The following is a 23,898-nucleotide window of genomic DNA, read 5'->3' as shown; positions in this document are numbered from 1 at the left end:
GTCATTGGTCCCCCCTTGCGAATTTTAATTTACATAAGGACGACAGAGAGGTAGCTGGGAGTAGGCAGTACACACGGACATTGAACTCTATCTTGTGATTTGCAGCCAATTCTAGATTGAGGCAGGAGGAAAGGAGGTGACTTGCCCAAAAATGGCCATACTGGGAATTCAGCCACCCTGGGGCTCCCAGGTGAGTGTTTCAGTCCTGCGAGCCACTCATATAAATCTCGCTTGATCGAGCCTGATCGAGCGCTGAGTGAGCGTGTTTGAATCCAAGAATCAAATGCCTCTGTCTTAGGAGCAAGAATTGGCAGGCCCTCCCTTGCATCTGGGGTGGAAGTCTATGGGGCAAGTGTCCAGGACTTGCAGAGGAGTACAAGTGCCAGAAAGTGCCTGCAGTTCTCATCAGCGCCTTTTTTCTGCTCTCTGGCAGCTAGGCTATCGACTGATCCCTTCCTTGCAAGAGTGAAAAAAACAACACCTTGAGAGAAAACATGACTTTGTGTGGTTCACATAGAGAGAGAGCAGCCAAATAGCCCTACTTTGTTTCTGAAAGACGCATAAGAAATTGCTTAAAATGCCGACTGGGGAATCAGGCTCGTTGGTCTAGGGTTATGATTCTCGCTTCGGGTGCGAGAGGTCCCGGGTTCAAATCCCGGACGAGCCCATGCTGTGGAATTATTTTTAGGCTGCTTATTATATAGGGCCATTTCTTCTTTTCAATGCTATAAGACGCCGTGTATGGTGAGAAAGTTCCTTTCCCTCTACGCTATTTCCCACTTTTGGCGTATAGAATTTCAGTGCCGGACTTCTTTGCAACTGCTTTTCTGGGGTGGACCATCAGTGTAGGAAAATTAAATGCAAAGTGTTTTTCTAGTGTGGTTTCAGGTATGGTTTTAAAATCGCCTTTTGGAATAAAAGTGGTCCTCGTTCCTTTCTTCCAAAGAAAGAGATCGGGTAAGGAGGGTCCAACTTTGAGCTTCATGGACATTGGCCCTTGGTCTGTGCATTCCAGCCCACTACATGCCAAGAAGATTCCTGCAAACGTGTCTGTTTCTGTAGTGTAGTGGTTATCACGTTCGCTTTACACGCGAAAGGTCCCTGGTTCGAGACCGGGCAGAAACAGCAGCTTTCTGTTTTTCACACAGTTTGCATTTACTCTCTCAACTTATAGGAAAGCTGAGATAATGGAAGCTGTCTATCCCTCACCAGCGTGACGTACTGTGCTCCAGGGGCATCAGTGACAGCTCAAAAAGAGAAGTGACGATAGTTTGCGCTATTCGTTTGCACGTCCTTGTGTACTGAAGGTTGGGCCTACTTCATGAAAGCAAGGCATGAGAGCAGAAATGGTTTTATTGACCTCACCGAGAGCATACACCTAGAACAAACAAAATGTCTGAAGGATAGAGGCATTTTCATTTCTTGTTCGATGACGGCCATGGAAAAGACAGCAACCATATTGCAGAAGAGAGCAGCATGTGCAGTTGCTTGCTTTGGGTGAAGCATTCACTAACTCACTGCCAATAACCCCCGGAGCCGGTGCGAAAGGCGACTCTTGTGTGCCTAGGCTCGTTGGTCTAGGGGTATGATTCTCGCTTAGGGTGCGAGAGGTCCCGGGTTCAAATCCCGGACCAGCCCTTTTTCAGAGGTAAACATACGAATCCTACTCAAAGCTCACAATGCCTGACTATTTCTCATTACACTCGCCGCATTGTTGCACAAAATATTTTGAACCTCATAAGAAACATGGATCACCATGCTTTTTCTGCCTTCATGCTTAGTCTGTGTGTGTCCCAGGTGATGCTTTCCCAAGCTGTACTTGCTGGCATTTAGGCATCAGATATTTGTCTGTCGATGCCTGCATAAGTCAATTTTAATACGTCTAATTGCAAGCATGTTGGCTGATATCTCTGCAGTTTTCACACTTGCTCCTCGCTTTCTGAGTGGCTGCTGATACAGCAGAATAGAAGTAGAGAGAATCCTTGAGAGGAACCTTGCTCTAACAGTAAAACACAGCAAGTGAGTTACTGTAGTGTAGTGGTCATCACGTTCGCCTAACACGCGAAAGGTCCCCGGTTCGAGACCGGGCAGAAACACTGTGCATGAGCTGCTTTTATGTGCACCCTCTAAAATCTTATTATCTCAATGCAAGCTTAAGAAGAGGCGGTCCTTGAACCCAGCGAGCCGTGGGAAACTTCCTTTTCTTTTGCAAGACGAAACAAAGTAATCCGCATCCATCAGTGGTCGCTCTTGGGCCTAGCTTTTTTTTTGTCATGCCATGTTGTATTGTGGGGTCTTTACATTTGTGACATTGCTGTGAACGTTGTAAGTGCAAACATTGGCAGGTGCAGTCAGAAGAGTCAGATCTGTGCACACCCAGGGCTGTCAGGATGGCTGAGTGGTCTAAGGTGCCAGACTCAAGAGAGCTTGATCTTCAGTGCAACTGAAACTTCTGGTCTCCTCATGGAGGCGTGGGTTCAAATCCCACTTCTGACAGGTTTCTTTTACACCCTTAAATCGTCCTGTTTTTTGCAGTGCATTCCCCACACACCACAATCATTGCACGGACCTGTAACATATGACGAGAAATCCACCAACGATCAGGCTGGGCCCTCAATCACAATTCCATGTATTCCTGGAAGGGACACCTCAGGCACACCTTCCGTTAAATTTGCACTCCATCACACAAACTGCCGTGCTGGTTTCTCATTAAGCAGTTGATCCCATCTTTGTTGTGAGGCTCTCCTGCCACCTTTTGGGCGGAGAAGGCACTGTCCCTGCAACAACACAGGCAGACATGTTCAACAGGGCTTCCTGGTTATGTGGGAGGAGCAGATTGTCATTGGTCCCCCCTTGCGAATTTTAATTTACATAAGGACGACAGAGAGGTAGCTGGGAGTAGGCAGTACACACGGACATTGAACTCTATCTTGTGATTTGCAGCCAATTCTAGATTGAGGCAGGAGGAAAGGAGGTGACTTGCCCAAAAATGGCCATACTGGGAATTCAGCCACCCTGGGGCTCCCAGGTGAGTGTTTCAGTCCTGCGAGCCACTCATATAAATCTCGCTTGATCGAGCCTGATCGAGCGCTGAGTGAGCGTGTTTGAATCCAAGAATCAAATGCCTCTGTCTTAGGAGCAAGAATTGGCAGGCCCTCCCTTGCATCTGGGGTGGATGTCTATGGGGCAAGTGTCCAGGACTTGCAGAGGAGTACAAGTGCCAGAAAGTGCCTGCAGTTCTCATCAGCGCCTTTTTTCTGCTCTCTGGCAGCTAGGCTATCGACTGATCCCTTCCTTGCAAGAGTGAAAAAAACAACACCTTGAGAGAAAACATGACTTTGTGTGGTTCACATAGAGAGAGAGCAGCCAAATAGCCCTGCTTTGTTTCTGAAAGACGCATAAGAAATTGCTTAAAATGCCGACTGGGGAATCAGGCTCGTTGGTCTAGGGTTATGATTCTTGCTTCGGGTGCGAGAGGTCCCGGGTTCAAATCCCGGACGAGCCCATGCTGTGGTATTATTTTTAGGCTGCTTATTATATAGGGCCATTTCTTCTTTTCAATGCTATAAGACGCCGTGTATGGTGAGAAAGTTCCTTTCCCTCTACGCTATTTCCCACTTTTGGCGTATAGAATTTCAGTGCCGGACTTCTTTGCAACTGCTTTTCTGGGGTGGACCATCAGTGTAGGAAAATTAAATGCAAAGTGTTTTTCTAGTGTGGTTTCAGGTATGGTTTTAAAATCGCCTTTTGGAATAAAAGTGGTCCTCGTTCCTTTCTTCCAAAGAAAGAGATCGGGTAAGGAGGGTCCAACTTTGAGCTTCATGGACATTGGCCCTTGGTCTGTGCATTCCAGCCCACTACATGCCAAGAAGATTCCTGCAAGCGTGTCTGTTTCTGTAGTGTAGTGGTTATCACGTTCGCTTTACACGCGAAAAGTCCCTGGTTCGAGACCGGGCAGAAACAGCAGCTTTCTGTTTTTCACACAGTTTGCATTTACTCTCTCAACTTATAGGAAAGCTGAGATAATGGAAGCTGTCTATCCCTCACCAGCGTGACGTACTGTGCTCCAGGGGCATCAGTGACAGCTCAAAAAGAGAAGTGACGATAGTTTGCGCTATTTGTTTGCACGTCCTTGTGTACTGAAGGTTGGGCCTACTTCATGAAAGCAAGGCATGAGAGCAGAAATGGTTTTATTGACCTCACCGAGAGCATACACCTAGAACAAACAAAATGTCTGAAGGATAGAGGCATTTTCATTTCTTGTTCGATGACGGCCATCGGAAAGACAGCAACCATATTGCAGAAGAGAGCAGCATGTGCAGTTGCTTGCTTTGGGTGAAGCATTCACTAACTCACTGCCAATAACCCCCGGAGCCGGTGCGAAAGGCGACTCTTGTGTGCCTAGGCTCGTTGGTCTAGGGGTATGATTCTCGCTTAGGGTGCGAGAGGTCCCGGGTTCAAATCCCGGACCAGCCCTTTTTCAGAGGTAAACATACGAATCCTACTCAAAGCTCACAATGCCTGACTATTTCTCATTACACTCGCCGCATTGTTGCACAAAATATTTTGAACCTCATAAGAAACATGGATCACCATGCTTTTTCTGCCTTCATGCTTAGTCTGTGTGTGTCCCAGGTGATGCTTTCCCAAGCTGTACTTGCTGGCATTTAGGCATCAGATATTTGTCTGTCGATGCCTGCATAAGTCAATTTTAATACGTCTAATTGCAAGCATGTGGCTGATATCTCTGCAGTTTTCACACTTGCTCCTCGCTTTCTGAGTGGCTGCTGATACAGCAGAATAGAAGTAGAGAGAATCCTTGGGAGGAACCTTGCTCTAACAGTAAAACACAGCAAGTGAGTTTCTGTAGTGTAGTGGTCATCACGTTCGCCTAACACGCGAAAGGTCCCCGGTTCGAGACCGGGCAGAAACACTGTGCATGAGCTGCTTTTATGTGCACCCTCTAAAACCTTATTATCTCAATGCAAGCTTAAGAAGAGGCGGTCCTTGAACCCAGCGAGCCGTGGGAAACTTCCTTTTCTTTTGCAAGACGAAACAAAGTAATCCGCATCCATCAGTGGTCGCTCTTGGGCCTAGCTTTTTTTTTGTCATGCCATGTTGTATTGTGGGGTCTTTACACTTGTGACATTGCTGTGAACGTTGTAAGTGCAAACATTGGCAGGTGCAGTCAGAAGAGTCAGATCTGTGCACACCCAGGGCTGTCAGGATGGCTGAGTGGTCTAAGGTGCCAGACTCAAGAGAGCTTGATCTTCAGTGCAACTGAGACTTCTGGTCTCCTCATGGAGGCGTGGGTTCAAATCCCACTTCTGACAGGTTTCTTTTACACCCTTAAATCGTCCTGTTTTTTGCAGTGCATTCCCCACACACCACAATCATTGCACGGACCTGTAACATATGACGAGAAATCCACCAACGATCAGGCTGGGCCCTCAATCACAATTCCATGTATTCCTGGAAGGGACACCTCAGGCACACCTTCCGTTAAATTTGCACTCCATCACACAAACTGCCGTGCTGGTTTCTCATCAAGCAGTTGATCCCATCTTTGTTGTGAGGCTCTCCTGCCACCTTTTGGGCGGAGAAGGCACTGTCCCTGCAACAACACAGGCAGACATGTTCAACAGGGCTTCCTGGTTATGTGGGAGGAGCAGATTGTCATTGGTCCCCCCTTGCGAATTTTAATTTACATAAGGACGACAGAGAGGTAGCTGGGAGTAGGCAGTACACACGGACATTGAACTCTATCTTGTGATTTGCAGCCAATTCTAGATTGAGGCAGGAGGAAAGGAGGTGACTTGCCCAAAAATGGCCATACTGGGAATTCAGCCACCCTGGGGCTCCCAGGTGAGTGTTTCAGTCCTGCGAGCCACTCATATAAATCTCGCCTGATCGAGCCTGATCGAGCGCTGAGTGAGCGTGTTTGAATCCAAGAATCAAATGCCTCTGTCTTAGGAGCAAGAATTGGCAGGCCCTCCCTTGCATCTGGGGTGGAAGTCCATGGGGCAAGTGTCCAGGACTTGCAGAGGAGTACAAGTGCCAGAAAGTGCCTGCAGTTCTCATCAGCGCCTTTTTTCTGCTCTCTGGCAGCAAGGATATCGACTGATCCCTTCCTTGCAAGAGTGAAAAAAACAACACCTTGAGAGAAAACATGACTTTGTGTGGTTCACATAGAGAGAGAGCAGCCAAATAGCCCTGCTTTGTTTCTGAAAGACGCATCAGAAATTGCTTAAAATGCCGACTGGGGAATCAGGCTCGTTGGTCTAGGGGTATGATTCTCGCTTCGGGTGCGAGAGGTCCCGGGTTCAAATCCCGGACGAGCCCATGCTGTGGAATTATTTTTAGGCTGCTTATTATATAGGGCCATTTCTTCTTTTCAATGCTATAAGACGCCGTGTATGGTGAGAAAGTTCCTTTCCCTCTACGCTATTTCCCACTTTTGGCGTATAGAATTTCAGTGCCGGACTTCTTTGCAACTGCTTTTCTGGGGTGGACCATCAGTGTAGGAAAACTAATGCAAAGTGTTTTTCTAGTGTGGTTTCAGGTATGGTTTTAAAATCGCCTTTTGGAATAAAAGTGGTCCTCGTTCCTTTCTTCCAAAGAAAGAGATCGGGTAAGGAGGGTCCAACTTTGAGCTTCATGGACATTGGCCCTTGGTCTGTGCATTCCAGCCCACTACATGCCAAGAAGATTCCTGCAAGCGTGTCTGTTTCTGTAGTGTAGTGGTTATCACGTTCGCTTTACACGCGAAAGGTCCCTGGTTCGAGACCGGGCAGAAACAGCAGCTTTCTGTTTTTCACACAGTTTGCATTTACTCTCTCAACTTATAGGAAAGCTGAGATAATGGAAGCTGTCTATCCCTCACCAGCGTGACGCACTGTGCTCCAGGGGCATCAGTGACAGCTCAAAAAGAGAAGTGACGATAGTTTGCGCTATTCGTTTGCACGTCCTTGTGTACTGAAGGTTGGGCCTACTTCATGAAAGCAAGGCATGAGAGCAGAAATGGTTTTATTGACCTCACCGAGAGCATACACCTAGAACAAACAAAATGTCTGAAGGATAGAGGCATTTTCATTTCTTGTTCGATGACGGCCATGGAAAAGACAGCAACCATATTGCAGAAGAGAGCAGCATGTGCAGTTGCTTGCTTTGGGTGAAGCATTCACTAACTCGCTGCCAATAACCCCCGGAGCCGGTGCGAAAGGCGACTCTTGTGTGCCTCGGCTCGTTGGTCTAGGGGTATGATTCTCGCTTAGGGTGCGAGAGGTCCCGGGTTCAAATCCCGGACGAGCCCTTTTTCAGAGGTAAACATACGAATCCTACTCAAAACTCACAATGCCTGACCATTTCTCATTACACTCGCCGCATTGTTGCACAAAATATTTTGAACCTCATAAGAAACATGGATCACCATGCTTTTTCTGCCTTCATGCTTAGTCTGTGTGTGTCCCAGGTGATGCTTTCCCAAGCTGTACTTGCTGGCATTTAGGCATCAGATATTTGTCTGTCGATGCATGCATAAGTCAATTTTTAATACGTCTAATTGCAAGCATGTTGGCTGATATCTCTGCAGTTTTCACACTTGCTCCTCGCTTTCTGAGTGGCTGCTGATACAGCAGAATAGAAGTAGAGAGAATCCTTGAGAGGAACCTTGCTCTAACAGTAAAACACAGCAAGTGAGTTTCTGTAGTGTAGTGGTCATCACGTTCGCCTAACACGCGAAAGGTCCCAGGTTCGAGACCGGGCAGAAACACTGTGCATGAGCTGCTTTTATGTGCACCCTCTAAAACCTTATTATCTCAATGCAAGCTTAAGAAGAGGCGGTCCTTGAACCCAGCGAGCCGTGGGAAACTTCCTTTACTTTTGCAAGACGAAACAAAGTAATCCGCATCCATCAGTGGTCGCTCTTGTGCCTAGCTTTTTTTTTGTCATGCCATGTTGCATTGTGGGGTCTTTACACTTGTGACATTGCTGTGAACGTTGTAAGTGCAAACATTGGCAGGTGCAGTCAGAAGAGTCAGATCTGTGCATACCCAGGGCTGTCAGGATAGCCGAGTGGTCTAAGGCGCCAGATGCAAGAGAGCTTGATCTTCAGTGCAACTGAGACTTCTGGTCTCCTCATGGAGGCGTGGGTTCAAATCCCACTTCTGACAGGCTTCTTTTACACCCTTAAATCGTCCTGTTTTTTGCAGTGCATTCCCCACACACCACAATCTTTGCACGGACCTGTAACATATGACGAGAAATCCACCCACGATCAGGCTGGGCCCTCAATCACAATTCCATGTATTCCTGGAAGGGACACCTCAGGCACACCTTCCGTTAAATTTGCACTCCATCACACAAACTGCCGTGCTGGTTTCTCATTAAGCAGTTGATCCCATCTTTGTTGTGAGGCTCTCCTACCACCTTTTGGGCGGAGAAGGCACTGTCCCTGCAACAACACAGGCAGACATGTTCAACAGGGCTTCCTGGTTATGTGGGAGGAGCAGATTGTCATTGGTCCCCCCTTGCGAATTTTAATTTACATAAGGACGACAGAGAGGTAGCTGGGAGTAGGCAGTACACACGGACATTGAACTCTATCTTGTGATTTGCAGCCAATTCTAGATTGAGGCAGGAGGAAAGGAGGTGACTTGCCCAAAAATGGCCATACTGGGAATTCAGCCACCCTGGGGCTCCCAGGTGAGTGTTTCAGTCCTGCGAGCCACTCATATAAATCTCGCTTGATCGAGCCTGATCGAGCGCTGAGTGAGCGTGTTTGAATCCAAGAATCAAATGCCTCTGTCTTAGGAGCAAGAATTGGCAGGCCCTCCCTTGCATCTGGGGTGGAAGTCTATGGGGCAAGTGTCCAGGACTTGCAGAGGAGTACAAGTGCCAGAAAGTGCCTGCAGTTCTCATCAGCGCCTTTTTTCTGCTCTCTGGCAGCTAGGCTATCGACTGATCCCTTCCTTGCAAGAGTGAAAAAAACAACACCTTGAGAGAAAACATGACTTTGTGTGGTTCACATAGAGAGAGAGCAGCCAAATAGCCCTACTTTGTTTCTGAAAGACGCATAAGAAATTGCTTAAAATGCCGACTGGGGAATCAGGCTCGTTGGTCTAGGGTTATGATTCTCGCTTCGGGTGCGAGAGGTCCCGGGTTCAAATCCCGGACGAGCCCATGCTGTGGAATTATTTTTAGGCTGCTTATTATATAGGGCCATTTCTTCTTTTCAATGCTATAAGACGCCGTGTATGGTGAGAAAGTTCCTTTCCCTCTACGCTATTTCCCACTTTTGGCGTATAGAATTTCAGTGCCGGACTTCTTTGCAACTGCTTTTCTGGGGTGGACCATCAGTGTAGGAAAATTAAATGCAAAGTGTTTTTCTAGTGTGGTTTCAGGTATGGTTTTAAAATCGCCTTTTGGAATAAAAGTGGTCCTCGTTCCTTTCTTCCAAAGAAAGAGATCGGGTAAGGAGGGTCCAACTTTGAGCTTCATGGACATTGGCCCTTGGTCTGTGCATTCCAGCCCACTACATGCCAAGAAGATTCCTGCAAGCGTGTCTGTTTCTGTAGTGTAGTGGTTATCACGTTCGCTTTACACGCGAAAGGTCCCTGGTTCGAGACCGGGCAGAAACAGCAGCTTTCTGTTTTTCACACAGTTTGCATTTACTCTCTCAACTTATAGGAAAGCTGAGATAATGGAAGCTGTCTATCCCTCACCAGCGTGACGTACTGTGCTCCAGGGGCATCAGTGACAGCTCAAAAAGAGAAGTGACGATAGTTTGCGCTATTCGTTTGCACGTCCTTGTGTACTGAAGGTTGGGCCTACTTCATGAAAGCAAGGCATGAGAGCAGAAATGGTTTTATTGACCTCACCGAGAGCATACACCTAGAACAAACAAAATGTCTGAAGGATAGAGGCATTTTCATTTCTTGTTCGATGACGGCCATGGAAAAGACAGCAACCATATTGCAGAAGAGAGCAGCATGTGCAGTTGCTTGCTTTGGGTGAAGCATTCACTAACTCGCTGCCAATAACCCCCGGAGCCGGTGCGAAAGGCGACTCTTGTGTGCCTCGGCTCGTTGGTCTAGGGGTATGATTCTCGCTTAGGGTGCGAGAGGTCCCGGGTTCAAATCCCGGACGAGCCCTTTTTCAGAGGTAAACATACGAATCCTACTCAAAACTCACAATGCCTGACCATTTCTCATTACACTCGCCGCATTGTTGCACAAAATATTTTGAACCTCATAAGAAACATGGATCACCATGCTTTTTCTGCCTTCATGCTTAGTCTGTGTGTGTCCCAGGTGATGCTTTCCCAAGCTGTACTTGCTGGCATTTAGGCCTCAGATATTTGTCTGTCGATGCATGCATAAGTCAATTTTTAATACGTCTAATTGCAAGCATGTTGGCTGATATCTCTGCAGTTTTCACACTTGCTCCTCGCTTTCTGAGTGGCTGCTGATACAGCAGAATAGAAGTAGAGAGAATCCTTGAGAGGAACCTTGCTCTAACAGTAAAACACAGCAAGTGAGTTTCTGTAGTGTAGTGGTCATCACGTTCGCCTAACACGCGAAAGGTCCCAGGTTCGAGACCGGGCAGAAACACTGTGCATGAGCTGCTTTTATGTGCACCCTCTAAAACCTTATTATCTCAATGCAAGCTTAAGAAGAGGCGGTCCTTGAACCCAGCGAGCCGTGGGAAACTTCCTTTACTTTTGCAAGACGAAACAAAGTAATCCGCATCCATCAGTGGTCGCTCTTGTGCCTAGCTTTTTTTTTGTCATGCCATGTTGCATTGTGGGGTCTTTACACTTGTGACATTGCTGTGAACGTTGTAAGTGCAAACATTGGCAGGTGCAGTCAGAAGAGTCAGATCTGTGCACACCCAGGGCTGTCAGGATAGCCGAGTGGTCTAAGGCGCCAGATGCAAGAGAGCTTGATCTTCAGTGCAACTGAGACTTCTGGTCTCCTCATGGAGGCGTGGGTTCAAATCCCACTTCTGACAGGCTTCTTTTACACCCTTAAATCGTCCTGTTTTTTGCAGTGCATTCCCCACACACCACAATCTTTGCACGGACCTGTAACATATGACGAGAAATCCACCCACGATCAGGCTGGGCCCTCAATCACAATTCCATGTATTCCTGGAAGGGACACCTCAGGCACACCTTCCGTTAAATTTGCACTCCATCACACAAACTGCCGTGCTGGTTTCTCATTAAGCAGTTGATCCCATCTTTGTTGTGAGGCTCTCCTACCACCTTTTGGGCGGAGAAGGCACTGTCCCTGCAACAACACAGGCAGACATGTTCAACAGGGCTTCCTGGTTATGTGGGAGGAGCAGATTGTCATTGGTCCCCCCTTGCGAATTTTAATTTACATAAGGACGACAGAGAGGTAGCTGGGAGTAGGCAGTACACACGGACATTGAACTCTATCTTGTGATTTGCAGCCAATTCTAGATTGAGGCAGGAGGAAAGGAGGTGACTTGCCCAAAAATGGCCATACTGGGAATTCAGCCACCCTGGGGCTCCCAGGTGAGTGTTTCAGTCCTGCGAGCCACTCATATAAATCTCGCTTGATCGAGCCTGATCGAGCGCTGAGTGAGCGTGTTTGAATCCAAGAATCAAATGCCTCTGTCTTAGGAGCAAGAATTGGCAGGCCCTCCCTTGCATCTGGGGTGGAAGTCTATGGGGCAAGTGTCCAGGACTTGCAGAGGAGTACAAGTGCCAGAAAGTGCCTGCAGTTCTCATCAGCGCCTTTTTTCTGCTCTCTGGCAGCTAGGCTATCGACTGATCCCTTCCTTGCAAGAGTGAAAAAAACAACACCTTGAGAGAAAACATGACTTTGTGTGGTTCACATAGAGAGAGAGCAGCCAAATAGCCCTACTTTGTTTCTGAAAGACGCATAAGAAATTGCTTAAAATGCCGACTGGGGAATCAGGCTCGTTGGTCTAGGGGTATGATTCTCGCTTCGGGTGCGAGAGGTCCCGGGTTCAAATCCCGGACGAGCCCATGCTGTGGAATTATTTTTAGGCTGCTTATTATATAGGGCCATTTCTTCTTTTCAATGCTATAAGACGCCGTGTATGGTGAGAAAGTTCCTTTCCCTCTACGCTATTTCCCACTTTTGGCGTATAGAATTTCAGTGCCGGACTTCTTTGCAACTGCTTTTCTGGGGTGGACCATCAGTGTAGGAAAATTAAATGCAAAGTGTTTTTCTAGTGTGGTTTCAGGTATGGTTTTAAAATCGCCTTTTGGAATAAAAGTGGTCCTCGTTCCTTTCTTCCAAAGAAAGAGATCGGGTAAGGAGGGTCCAACTTTGAGCTTCATGGACATTGGCCCTTGGTCTGTGCATTCCAGCCCACTACATGCCAAGAAGATTCCTGCAAGCGTGTCTGTTTCTGTAGTGTAGTGGTTATCACGTTCGCTTTACACGCGAAAGGTCCCTGGTTCGAGACCGGGCAGAAACAGCAGCTTTCTGTTTTTCACACAGTTTGCATTTACTCTCTCAACTTATAGGAAAGCTGAGATAATGGAAGCTGTCTATCCCTCACCAGCGTGACGTACTGTGCTCCAGGGGCATCAGTGACAGCTCAAAAAGAGAAGTGACGATAGTTTGCGCTATTCGTTTGCACGTCCTTGTGTACTGAAGGTTGGGCCTACTTCATGAAAGCAAGGCATGAGAGCAGAAATGGTTTTATTGACCTCACCGAGAGCATACACCTAGAACAAACAAAATGTCTGAAGGATAGAGGCATTTTCATTTCTTGTTCGATGACGGCCATGGAAAAGACAGCAACCATATTGCAGAAGAGAGCAGCATGTGCAGTTGCTTGCTTTGGGTGAAGCATTCACTAACTCGCTGCCAATAACCCCCGGAGCCGGTGCGAAAGGCGACTCTTGTGTGCCTCGGCTCGTTGGTCTAGGGGTATGATTCTCGCTTAGGGTGCGAGAGGTCCCGGGTTCAAATCCCGGACGAGCCCTTTTTCAGAGGTAAACATACGAATCCTACTCAAAACTCACAATGCCTGACCATTTCTCATTACACTCGCCGCATTGTTGCACAAAATATTTTGAACCTCATAAGAAACATGGATCACCATGCTTTTTCTGCCTTCATGCTTAGTCTGTGTGTGTCCCAGGTGATGCTTTCCCAAGCTGTACTTGCTGGCATTTAGGCATCAGATATTTGTCTGTCGATGCATGCATAAGTCAATTTTTAATACGTCTAATTGCAAGCATGTTGGCTGATATCTCTGCAGTTTTCACACTTGCTCCTCGCTTTCTGAGTGGCTGCTGATACAGCAGAATAGAAGTAGAGAGAATCCTTGAGAGGAACCTTGCTCTAACAGTAAAACACAGCAAGTGAGTTTCTGTAGTGTAGTGGTCATCACGTTCGCCTAACACGCGAAAGGTCCCAGGTTCGAGACCGGGCAGAAACACTGTGCATGAGCTGCTTTTATGTGCACCCTCTAAAACCTTATTATCTCAATGCAAGCTTAAGAAGAGGCGGTCCTTGAACCCAGCGAGCCGTGGGAAACTTCCTTTACTTTTGCAAGACGAAACAAAGTAATCCGCATCCATCAGTGGTCGCTCTTGTGCCTAGCTTTTTTTTTGTCATGCCATGTTGCATTGTGGGGTCTTTACACTTGTGACATTGCTGTGAACGTTGTAAGTGCAAACATTGGCAGGTGCAGTCAGAAGAGTCAGATCTGTGCACACCCAGGGCTGTCAGGATAGCCGAGTGGTCTAAGGCGCCAGATGCAAGAGAGCTTGATCTTCAGTGCAACTGAGACTTCTGGTCTCCTCATGGAGGCGTGGGTTCAAATCCCACTTCTGACAGGCTTCTTTTACACCCTTAAATCGTCCTGTTTTTTGCAGTGCATTCCCCACACACCACAATCTTTGCACGGACCTGTAACATATGACGAGAAATCCACCCACGATCAGGCTGGGCCCTCAATCACAATTCCATGTATTCCTGGAAGGGACACCTCAGGCACACCTTCCGTTAAATTTGCACTCCATCACACAAACTGCCGTGCTGGTTTCTCATTAAGCAGTTGATCCCATCTTTGTTGTGAGGCTCTCCTACCACCTTTTGGGCGGAGAAGGCACTGTCCCTGCAACAACACAGGCAGACATGTTCAACAGGGCTTCCTGGTTATGTGGGAGGAGCAGATTGTCATTGGTCCCCCCTTGCGAATTTTAATTTACATAAGGACGACAGAGAGGTAGCTGGGAGTAGGCAGTACACACGGACATTGAACTCTATCTTGTGATTTGCAGCCAATTCTAGATTGAGGCAGGAGGAAAGGAGGTGACTTGCCCAAAAATGGCCATACTGGGAATTCAGCCACCCTGGGGCTCCCAGGTGAGTGTTTCAGTCCTGCGAGCCACTCATATAAATCTCGCTTGATCGAGCCTGATCGAGCGCTGAGTGAGCGTGTTTGAATCCAAGAATCAAATGCCTCTGTCTTAGGAGCAAGAATTGGCAGGCCCTCCCTTGCATCTGGGGTGGAAGTCTATGGGGCAAGTGTCCAGGACTTGCAGAGGAGTACAAGTGCCAGAAAGTGCCTGCAGTTCTCATCAGCGCCTTTTTTCTGCTCTCTGGCAGCTAGGCTATCGACTGATCCCTTCCTTGCAAGAGTGAAAAAAACAACACCTTGAGAGAAAACATGACTTTGTGTGGTTCACATAGAGAGAGAGCAGCCAAATAGCCCTACTTTGTTTCTGAAAGACGCATAAGAAATTGCTTAAAATGCCGACTGGGGAATCAGGCTCGTTGGTCTAGGGTTATGATTCTCGCTTCGGGTGCGAGAGGTCCCGGGTTCAAATCCCGGACGAGCCCATGCTGTGGAATTATTTTTAGGCTGCTTATTATATAGGGCCATTTCTTCTTTTCAATGCTATAAGACGCCGTGTATGGTGAGAAAGTTCCTTTCCCTCTACGCTATTTCCCACTTTTGGCGTATAGAATTTCAGTGCCGGACTTCTTTGCAACTGCTTTTCTGGGGTGGACCATCAGTGTAGGAAAATTAAATGCAAAGTGTTTTTCTAGTGTGGTTTCAGGTATGGTTTTAAAATCGCCTTTTGGAATAAAAGTGGTCCTCGTTCCTTTCTTCCAAAGAAAGAGATCGGGTAAGGAGGGTCCAACTTTGAGCTTCATGGACATTGGCCCTTGGTCTGTGCATTCCAGCCCACTACATGCCAAGAAGATTCCTGCAAGCGTGTCTGTTTCTGTAGTGTAGTGGTTATCATGTTCGCTTTACACGCGAAAGGTCCCTGGTTCGAGACCGGGCAGAAACAGCAGCTTTCTGTTTTTCACACAGTTTGCATTTACTCTCTCAACTTATAGGAAAGCTGAGATAATGGAAGCTGTCTATCCCTCACCAGCGTGACGTACTGTGCTCCAGGGGCATCAGTGACAGCTCAAAAAGAGAAGTGACGATAGTTTGCGCTATTCGTTTGCACGTCCTTGTGTACTGAAGGTTGGGCCTACTTCATGAAAGCAAGGCATGAGAGCAGAAATGGTTTTATTGACCTCACCGAGAGCATACACCTAGAACAAACAAAATGTCTGAAGGATAGAGGCATTTTCATTTCTTGTTCGATGACGGCCATGGAAAAGACAGCAACCATATTGCAGAAGAGAGCAGCATGTGCAGTTGCTTGCTTTGGGTGAAGCATTCACTAACTCACTGCCAATAACCCCCGGAGCCGGTGCGAAAGGCGACTCTTGTGTGCCTAGGCTCGTTGGTCTAGGGGTATGATTCTCGCTTAGGGTGCGAGAGGTCCCGGGTTCAAATCCCGGACCAGCCCTTTTTCAGAGGTAAACATACGAATCCTACTCAAAGCTCACAATGCCTGACTATTTCTCATTACACTCGCCGCATTGTTGCACAAAATATTTTGAACCTCATAAGAAACATGGATCACCATGCTTTTTCTGCCTTCATGCTTAGTCTGTGTGTGTCCCAGGTGATGCTTTCCCAAGCTGTACTTGCTGGCATTTAGGCATCAGATATTTGTCTGTCGATGCCTGCATAAGTCAATTTTAATACGTCTAATTGCAAGCATGTTGGCTGATATCTCTGCAGTTTTCACACTTGCTCCTCGCTTTCTGAGTGGCTGCTGATACAGCAGAATAGAAGTAGAGAGAATCCTTGAGAGGAACCTTGCTCTAACAGTAAAACACAGCAAGTGAGTTACTGTAGTGTAGTGGTCATCACGTTCGCCTAACACGCGAAAGGTCCCCGGTTCGAGACCGGGCAGAAACACTGTGCATGAGCTGCTTTTATGTGCACCCTCTAAAACCTTATTATCTCAATGCAAGCTTAAGAAGAGGCGGTCCTTGAACCCAGCGAGCCGTGGGAAACTTCCTTTTCTTTTGCAAGACGAAACAAAGTAATCCGCATCCATCAGTGGTCGCTCTTGGGCCTAGCTTTTTTTTTGTCATGCCATGTTGTATTGTGGGGTCTTTACATTTGTGACATTGCTGTGAACGTTGTAAGTGCAAACATTGGCAGGTGCAGTCAGAAGAGTCAGATCTGTGCACACCCAGGGCTGTCAGGATGGCTGAGTGGTCTAAGGTGCCAGATTCAAGAGAGCTTGATCTTCAGTGCAACTGAGACTTCTGGTCTCCTCATGGAGGCGTGGGTTCAAATCCCACTTCTGACAGGTTTCTTTTACACCCTTAAATCGTCCTGTTTTTTGCAGTGCATTCCCCACACACCACAATCATTGCACGGACCTGTAACATATGACGAGAAATCCACCAACGATCAGGCTGGGCCCTCAATCACAATTCCATGTATTCCTGGAAGGGACACCTCAGGCACACCTTCCGTTAAATTTGCACTCCATCACACAAACTGCCGTGCTGGTTTCTCATTAAGCAGTTGATCCCATCTTTGTTGTGAGGCTCTCCTGCCACCTTTTGGGCGGAGAAGGCACTGTCCCTGCAACAACACAGGCAGACATGTTCAACAGGGCTTCCTGGTTATGTGGGAGGAGCAGATTGTCATTGGTCCCCCCTTGCGAATTTTAATTTACATAAGGACGACAGAGAGGTAGCTGGGAGTAGGCAGTACACACGGACATTGAACTCTATCTTGTGATTTGCAGCCAATTCTAGATTGAGGCAGGAGGAAAGGAGGTGACTTGCCCAAAAATGGCCATACTGGGAATTCAGCCACCCTGGGGCTCCCAGGTGAGTGTTTCAGTCCTGCGAGCCACTCATATAAATCTCCCTTGATCGAGCCTGATCGAGCGCTGAGTGAGCGTGTTTGAATCCAAGAATCAAATGCCTCTGTCTTAGGAGCAAGAATTGGCAGGCCCTCCCTTGCATCTGGGGTGGAAGTCTATGGGGCAAGTGTCCAGGACTTGCAGAGGAGTACAAGTGCCAGAAAGTGCCTGCAGTTCTCATCAGCGCCTTTTTTCTGCTCTCTGGCAGCTAGGCTATCGACTGATCCCTTCCTTGCAAGAGTGAAAAAAACAACACCTTGAGAGAAAACATGACTTTGTGTGGTTCACATAGAGAGAGAGCAGCCAAATAGGCCTGCTTTGTTTCTGAAAGACGCATAAGAAATTGCTTAAAATGCCGAATGGGGAATCAGGCTCGTTGGTCTAGGGTTATGATTCTTGCTTCAGGTGCGAGAGGTCCCGGGTTCAAATCCCGGACGAGCCCATGCTGTGGTATTATTTTTAGGCTGCTTATTATATAGGGCCATTTCTTCTTTTCAATGCTATAAGACGCCGTGTATGGTGAGAAAGTTCCTTTCCCTCTACGCTATTTCCCACTTTTGGCGTATAGAATTTCAGTGCCGGACTTCTTTGCAACTGCTTTTCTGGGGTGGACCATCAGTGTAGGAAAATTAAATGCAAAGTGTTTTTCTAGTGTGGTTTCAGGTATGGTTTTAAAATCGCCTTTTGGAATAAAAGTGGTCCTCGTTCCTTTCTTCCAAAGAAAGAGATCGGGTAAGGAGGGTCCAACTTTGAGCTTTATGGACATTGGCCCTTGGTCTGTGCATTCCAGCCCACTACATGCCAAGAAGATTCCTGCAAGCGTGTCTGTTTCTGTAGTGTAGTGGTTATCACGTTCGCTTTACACGCGAAAAGTCCCTGGTTCGAGACCGGGCAGAAACAGCAGCTTTCTGTTTTTCACACAGTTTGCATTTACTCTCTCAACTTATAGGAAAGCTGAGATAATGGAAGCTGTCTATCCCTCACCAGCGTGACGTACTGTGCTCCAGGGGCATCAGTGACAGCTCAAAAAGAGAAGTGACGATAGTTTGCGCTATTCGTTTGCACGTCCTTGTGTACTGAAGGTTGGGCCTACTTCATGAAAGCAAGGCATGAGAGCAGAAATGGTTTTATTGACCTCACCGAGAGCATACACCTAGAACAAACAAAATGTCTGAAGGATAGAGGCATTTTCATTTCTTGTTCGATGACGGCCATGGAAAAGACAGCAACCATATTGCAGAAGAGAGCAGCATGTGCAGTTGCTTGCTTTGGGTGAAGCATTCACTAACTCACTGCCAATAACCCCCGGAGCCGGTGCGAAAGGCGACTCTTGTGTGCCTAGGCTCGTTGGTCTAGGGGTATGATTCTCGCTTAGGGTGCGAGAGGTCCCGGGTTCAAATCCCGGACCAGGCCTTTTTCAGAGGTAAACATACGAATCCTACTCAAAGCTCACAATGCCTGACTATTTCTCATTACACTCGCCGCATTGTTGCACAAAATATTTTGAACCTCATAAGAAACATGGATCACCATGCTTTTTCTGCCTTCATGCTTAGTCTGTGTGTGTCCCAGGTGATGCTTTCCCAAGCTGTACTTGCTGGCATTTAGGCATCAGATATTTGTCTGTCGATGCCTGCATAAGTCAATTTTAATACGTCTAATTGCAAGCATGTGGCTGATATCTCTGCAGTTTTCACACTTGCTCCTCGCTTTCTGAGTGGCTGCTGATACAGCAGAATAGAAGTAGAGAGAATCCTTGAGAGGAACCTTGCTCTAACAGTAAAACACAGCAAGTGAGTTTCTGTAGTGTAGTGGTCATCACGTTCGCCTAACACGCGAAAGGTCCCCGGTTCGAGACCGGGCAGAAACACTGTGCATGAGCTGCTTTTATGTGCACCCTCTAAAACCTTATTATCTCAATGCAAGCTTAAGAAGAGGCGGTCCTTGAACCCAGCGAGCCGTGGGAAACTTCCTTTTCTTTTGCAAGACGAAACAAAGTAATCCGCATCCATCAGTGGTCGCTCTTGGGCCTAGCTTTTTTTTTGTCATGCCATGTTGTATTGTGGGGTCTTTACACTTGTGACATTGCTGTGAACGTTGTAAGTGCAAACATTGGCAGGTGCAGTCAGAAGAGTCAGATCTGTGCACACCCAGGGCTGTCAGGATGGCTGAGTGGTCTAAGGTGCCAGACTCAAGAGAGCTTGATCTTCAGTGCAACTGAGACTTCTGGTCTCCTCATGGAGGCGTGGGTTCAAATCCCACTTCTGACAGGTTTCTTTTACACCCTTAAATCGTCCTGTTTTTTGCAGTGCATTCCCCACACACCACAATCATTGCACGGACCTGTAACATATGACGAGAAATCCACCAACGATCAGGCTGGGCCCTCAATCACAATTCCATGTATTCCTGGAAGGGACACCTCAGGCACACCTTCCGTTACATTTGCACTCCATCACACAAACTGCCGTGCTGGTTTCTCATTAAGCAGTTGATCCCATCTTTGTTGTGAGGCTCTCCTGCCACCTTTTGGGCGGAGAAGGCACTGTCCCTGCAACAACACAGGCAGACATGTTCAACAGGGCTTCCTGGTTATGTGGGAGGAGCAGATTGTCATTGGTCCCCCCTTGCGAATTTTAATTTACATAAGGACGACAGAGAGGTAGCTGGGAGTAGGCAGTACACACGGACATTGAACTCTATCTTGTGATTTGCAGCCAATTCTAGATTGAGGCAGGAGGAAAGGAGGTGACTTGCCCAAAAATGGCCATACTGGGAATTCAGCCACCCTGGGGCTCCCAGGTGAGTGTTTCAGTCCTGCGAGCCACTCATATAAATCTCGCCTGATCGAGCCTGATCGAGCGCTGAGTGAGCGTGTTTGAATCCAAGAATCAAATGCCTCTGTCTTAGGAGCAAGAATTGGCAGGCCCTCCCTTGCATCTGGGGTGGAAGTCCATGGGGCAAGTGTCCAGGACTTGCAGAGGAGTACAAGTGCCAGAAAGTGCCTGCAGTTCTCATCAGCGCCTTTTTTCTGCTCTCTGGCAGCAAGGATATCGACTGATCCCTTCCTTGCAAGAGTGAAAAAACAACACCTTGAGAGAAAACATGACTTTGTGTGGTTCACATAGAGAGAGAGCAGCCAAATAGCCCTGCTTTGTTTCTGAAAGACGCATCAGAAATTGCTTAAAATGCCGACTGGGGAATCAGGCTCGTTGGTCTAGGGGTATGATTCTCGCTTCGGGTGCGAGAGGTCCCGGGTTCAAATCCCGGACGAGCCCATGCTGTGGAATTATTTTTAGGCTGCTTATTATATAGGGCCATTTCATCTTTTCAATGCTATAAGACGCCGTGTATGGTGAGAAAGTTCCTTTCCCTCTACGCTATTTCCCACTTTTGGCGTATAGAATTTCAGTGCCGGACTTCTTTGCAACTGCTTTTCTGGGGTGGACCATCAGTGTAGGAAAATTAAATGCAAAGTGTTTTTCTAGTGTGGTTTCAGGTATGGTTTTAAAATCGCCTTTTGGAATAAAAGTGGTCCTCGTTCCTTTCTTCCAAAGAAAGAGATCGGGTAAGGAGGGTCCAACTTTGAGCTTCATGGACATTGGCCCTTGGTCTGTGCATTCCAGCCCACTACATCCCAAGAAGATTCCTGCAAGCGTATCTGTTTCTGTAGTGTAGTGGTTATCACGTTCGCTTTACACGCGAAAGGTCCCTGGTTCGAGACCGGGCAGAAACAGCAGCTTTCTGTTTTTCACACAGTTTGCATTTACTCTCTCAACTTATAGGAAAGCTGAGATAATGGAAGCTGTCTATCCCTCACCAGCGTGACGTACTGTGCTCCAGGGGCATCAGTGACAGCTCAAAAAGAGAAGTGACGATAGTTTGCGCTATTCGTTTGCACGTCCTTGTGTACTGAAGGTTGGGCCTACTTCATGAAAGCAAGGCATGAGAGCAGAAATGGTTTTATTGACCTCACCGAGAGCATACACCTAGAACAAACAAAATGTCTGAAGGATAGAGGCATTTTCATTTCTTGTTCGATGACGGCCATGGAAAAGACAGCAACCATATTGCAGAAGAGAGCAGCATGTGCAGTTGCTTGCTTTGGGTGAAGCATTCACTAACTCGCTGCCAATAACCCCCGGAGCCGGTGCGAAAGGCGACTCTTGTGTGCCTTGGCTCGTTGGTCTAGGGGTATGATTCTCGCTTAGGGTGCGAGAGGTCCCGGGTTCAAATCCCGGACGAGCCCTTTTTCAGAGGTAAACATACGAATCCTACTCAAAACTCACAATGCCTGACTATTTCTCATTACACTCGCCGCATTGTTGCACAAAATATTTTGAACCTCATAAGAAACATGGATCACCATGCTTTTTCTGCCTTCATGCTTAGTCTGTGTGTGTCCCAGGTGATGCTTTCCCAAGCTGTACTTGCTGGCATTTAGGCATCAGATATTTGTCTGTCGATGCATGCATAAGTCAATTTTTAATACGTCTAATTGCAAGCATGTTGGCTGATATCTCTGCAGTTTTCACACTTGCTCCTCGCTTTCTGAGTGGCTGCTGATACAGCAGAATAGAAGTAGAGAGAATCCTTGAGAGGAACCTTGCTCTAACAGTAAAACACAGCAAGTGAGTTTCTGTAGTGTAGTGGTCATCACGTTCGCCTAACACGCGAAAGGTCCCAGGTTCGAGACCGGGCAGAAACACTGTGCATGAGCTGCTTTTATGTGCACCCTCTAAAACCTTATTATCTCAATGCAAGCTTAAGAAGAGGCGGTCCTTGAACCCAGCGAGCCGTGGGAAACTTCCTTTACTTTTGCAAGACGAAACAAAGTAATCCGCATCCATCAGTGGTCGCTCTTGTGCCTAGCTTTTTTTTTTGTCATGCCATGTTGCATTGTGGGGTCTTTACACTTGTGACATTGCTGTGAACGTTGTAAGTGCAAACATTGGCAGGTGCAGTCAGAAGAGTCAGATCTGTGCACACCCAGGGCTGTCAGGATAGCCAAGTGGTCTAAGGCGCCAGATGCAAGAGAGCTTGATCTTCAATGCAACTGAGACTTCTGGTCTCCTCATGGAGGCGTGGGTTCAAATCCCACTTCTGACAGGCTTCTTTTACACCCTTAAATCGTCCTGTTTTTTGCAGTGCATTCCCCACACACCACAATCTTTGCACGGACCTGTAACATATGACGAGAAATCCACCCACGATCAGGCTGGGCCCTCAATCACAATTCCATGTATTCCTGGAAGGGACACCTCAGGCACACCTTCCGTTAAATTTGCACTCCATCACACAAACTGCCGTGCTGGTTTCTCATCAAGCAGTTGATCCCATCTTTGTTGTGAGGCTCTCCTGCCACCTTTTGGGCGGAGAAGGCACTGTCCCTGCAACAACACAGGCAGACATGTTCAACAGGGCTTCCTGGTTATGTGGGAGGAGCAGATTGTCATTGGTCCCCCCTTGCGAATTTTAATTTACATAAGGACGACAGAGAGGTAGCTGGGAGTAGGCAGTACACACAGACATTGAACTCTATCTTGTGATTTGCAGCCAATTCTAGATTGAGGCAGGAGGAAAGGAGGTGACTTGCCCAAAAATGGCCATACTGGGAATTCAGCCACCCTGGGGCTCCCAGGTGAGTGTTTCAGTCCTGCGAGCCACTCATATAAATCTCGCTTGATCGAGCCTGATCGAGCGCTGAGTGAGCGTGTTTGAATCCAAGAATCAAATGCCTCTGTCTTAGGAGCAAGAATTGGCAGGCCCTCCCTTGCATCTGGGGTGGAAGTCTATGGGGCAAGTGTCCAGGACTTGCAGAGGAGTACAAGTGCCAGAAAGTGCCTGCAGTTCTCATCAGCGCCTTTTTTCTGCTCTCTGGCAGCTAGGCTATCGACTGATCCCTTCCTTGCAAGAGTGAAAAAAACAACACCTTGAGAGAAAACATGACTTTGTGTGGTTCACATAGAGAGAGAGCAGCCAAATAGCCCTACTTTGTTTCTGAAAGACGCATAAGAAATTGCTTAAAATGCCGACTGGGGAATCAGGCTCGTTGGTCTAGGGTTATGATTCTCGCTTCGGGTGCGAGAGGTCCCGGGTTCAAATCCCGGACGAGCCCATGCTGTGGAATTATTTTTAGGCTGCTTATTATATAGGGCCATTTCTTCTTTTCAATGCTATAAGACGCCGTGTATGGTGAGAAAGTTCCTTTCCCTCTACGCTATTTCCCACTTTTGGCGTATAGAATTTCAGTGCCGGACTTCTTTGCAACTGCTTTTCTGGGGTGGACCATCAGTGTAGGAAAATTAAATGCAAAGTGTTTTTCTAGTGTGGTTTCAGGTATGGTTTTAAAATCGCCTTTTGGAATAAAAGTGGTCCTCGTTCCTTTCTTCCAAAGAAAGAGATCGGGTAAGGAGGGTCCAACTTTGAGCTTCATGGACATTGGCCCTTGGTCTGTGCATTCCAGCCCACTACATGCCAAGAAGATTCCTGCAAACGTGTCTGTTTCTGTAGTGTAGTGGTTATCACGTTCGCTTTACACGCGAAAGGTCCCTGGTTCGAGACCGGGCAGAAACAGCAGCTTTCTGTTTTTCACACAGTTTGCATTTACTCTCTCAACTTATAGGAAAGCTGAGATAATGGAA

General features: G+C 47.4%; 18 non-coding genes across 18 annotated transcripts; all 18 read left to right on the top strand.

Annotated features, from left to right (window-relative positions):
* Positions 1 to 1,052: 1,052 nt before the first annotated feature.
* Positions 1,053 to 1,125, top strand: TRNAV-UAC (transfer RNA valine (anticodon UAC)). The gene has a single exon. It is a non-coding gene; the product is annotated as a tRNA-Val (tRNA).
* A 2,765-nt stretch (positions 1,126 to 3,890) lies between these two features.
* Positions 3,891 to 3,963, top strand: TRNAV-UAC (transfer RNA valine (anticodon UAC)). Its single transcript has one exon. It is a non-coding gene; the product is annotated as a tRNA-Val (tRNA).
* Positions 3,964 to 4,860: 897 nt separating this feature from the next.
* TRNAV-AAC (transfer RNA valine (anticodon AAC)) lies at positions 4,861 to 4,933 on the top strand. Its single transcript has one exon. It is a non-coding gene; the product is annotated as a tRNA-Val (tRNA).
* A 1,337-nt stretch (positions 4,934 to 6,270) lies between these two features.
* On the top strand, positions 6,271 to 6,342 carry TRNAP-CGG (transfer RNA proline (anticodon CGG)). Its single transcript has one exon. It is a non-coding gene; the product is annotated as a tRNA-Pro (tRNA).
* A 384-nt stretch (positions 6,343 to 6,726) lies between these two features.
* Positions 6,727 to 6,799, top strand: TRNAV-UAC (transfer RNA valine (anticodon UAC)). Its single transcript has one exon. It is a non-coding gene; the product is annotated as a tRNA-Val (tRNA).
* Positions 6,800 to 7,240: 441 nt separating this feature from the next.
* On the top strand, positions 7,241 to 7,312 carry TRNAP-AGG (transfer RNA proline (anticodon AGG)). Its single transcript has one exon. It is a non-coding gene; the product is annotated as a tRNA-Pro (tRNA).
* Positions 7,313 to 9,565: 2,253 nt separating this feature from the next.
* On the top strand, positions 9,566 to 9,638 carry TRNAV-UAC (transfer RNA valine (anticodon UAC)). The gene has a single exon. It is a non-coding gene; the product is annotated as a tRNA-Val (tRNA).
* A 441-nt stretch (positions 9,639 to 10,079) lies between these two features.
* On the top strand, positions 10,080 to 10,151 carry TRNAP-AGG (transfer RNA proline (anticodon AGG)). Its single transcript has one exon. It is a non-coding gene; the product is annotated as a tRNA-Pro (tRNA).
* Positions 10,152 to 11,947: 1,796 nt separating this feature from the next.
* On the top strand, positions 11,948 to 12,019 carry TRNAP-CGG (transfer RNA proline (anticodon CGG)). Its single transcript has one exon. It is a non-coding gene; the product is annotated as a tRNA-Pro (tRNA).
* A 385-nt stretch (positions 12,020 to 12,404) lies between these two features.
* Positions 12,405 to 12,477, top strand: TRNAV-UAC (transfer RNA valine (anticodon UAC)). The gene has a single exon. It is a non-coding gene; the product is annotated as a tRNA-Val (tRNA).
* Positions 12,478 to 12,918: 441 nt separating this feature from the next.
* On the top strand, positions 12,919 to 12,990 carry TRNAP-AGG (transfer RNA proline (anticodon AGG)). Its single transcript has one exon. It is a non-coding gene; the product is annotated as a tRNA-Pro (tRNA).
* Positions 12,991 to 15,243: 2,253 nt separating this feature from the next.
* TRNAV-UAC (transfer RNA valine (anticodon UAC)) lies at positions 15,244 to 15,316 on the top strand. Its single transcript has one exon. It is a non-coding gene; the product is annotated as a tRNA-Val (tRNA).
* A 2,765-nt stretch (positions 15,317 to 18,081) lies between these two features.
* TRNAV-UAC (transfer RNA valine (anticodon UAC)) lies at positions 18,082 to 18,154 on the top strand. Its single transcript has one exon. It is a non-coding gene; the product is annotated as a tRNA-Val (tRNA).
* Positions 18,155 to 19,051: 897 nt separating this feature from the next.
* Positions 19,052 to 19,124, top strand: TRNAV-AAC (transfer RNA valine (anticodon AAC)). Its single transcript has one exon. It is a non-coding gene; the product is annotated as a tRNA-Val (tRNA).
* Positions 19,125 to 20,460: 1,336 nt separating this feature from the next.
* On the top strand, positions 20,461 to 20,532 carry TRNAP-CGG (transfer RNA proline (anticodon CGG)). The gene has a single exon. It is a non-coding gene; the product is annotated as a tRNA-Pro (tRNA).
* A 385-nt stretch (positions 20,533 to 20,917) lies between these two features.
* TRNAV-UAC (transfer RNA valine (anticodon UAC)) lies at positions 20,918 to 20,990 on the top strand. Its single transcript has one exon. It is a non-coding gene; the product is annotated as a tRNA-Val (tRNA).
* A 441-nt stretch (positions 20,991 to 21,431) lies between these two features.
* Positions 21,432 to 21,503, top strand: TRNAP-AGG (transfer RNA proline (anticodon AGG)). Its single transcript has one exon. It is a non-coding gene; the product is annotated as a tRNA-Pro (tRNA).
* Positions 21,504 to 23,757: 2,254 nt separating this feature from the next.
* TRNAV-UAC (transfer RNA valine (anticodon UAC)) lies at positions 23,758 to 23,830 on the top strand. The gene has a single exon. It is a non-coding gene; the product is annotated as a tRNA-Val (tRNA).
* Positions 23,831 to 23,898: the final 68 nt, after the last annotated feature.

The sequence above is a fragment of the Triturus cristatus genome, chromosome 10 (genome assembly GCF_964204655.1).
Source record: "Triturus cristatus chromosome 10, aTriCri1.1, whole genome shotgun sequence".
Lineage (NCBI taxonomy): Eukaryota > Metazoa > Chordata > Amphibia > Caudata > Salamandridae > Triturus > Triturus cristatus.
The sequence above is the reverse complement of the archived record's forward strand: the minus strand, read 5'-3'. Positions and strand labels throughout refer to the sequence as shown.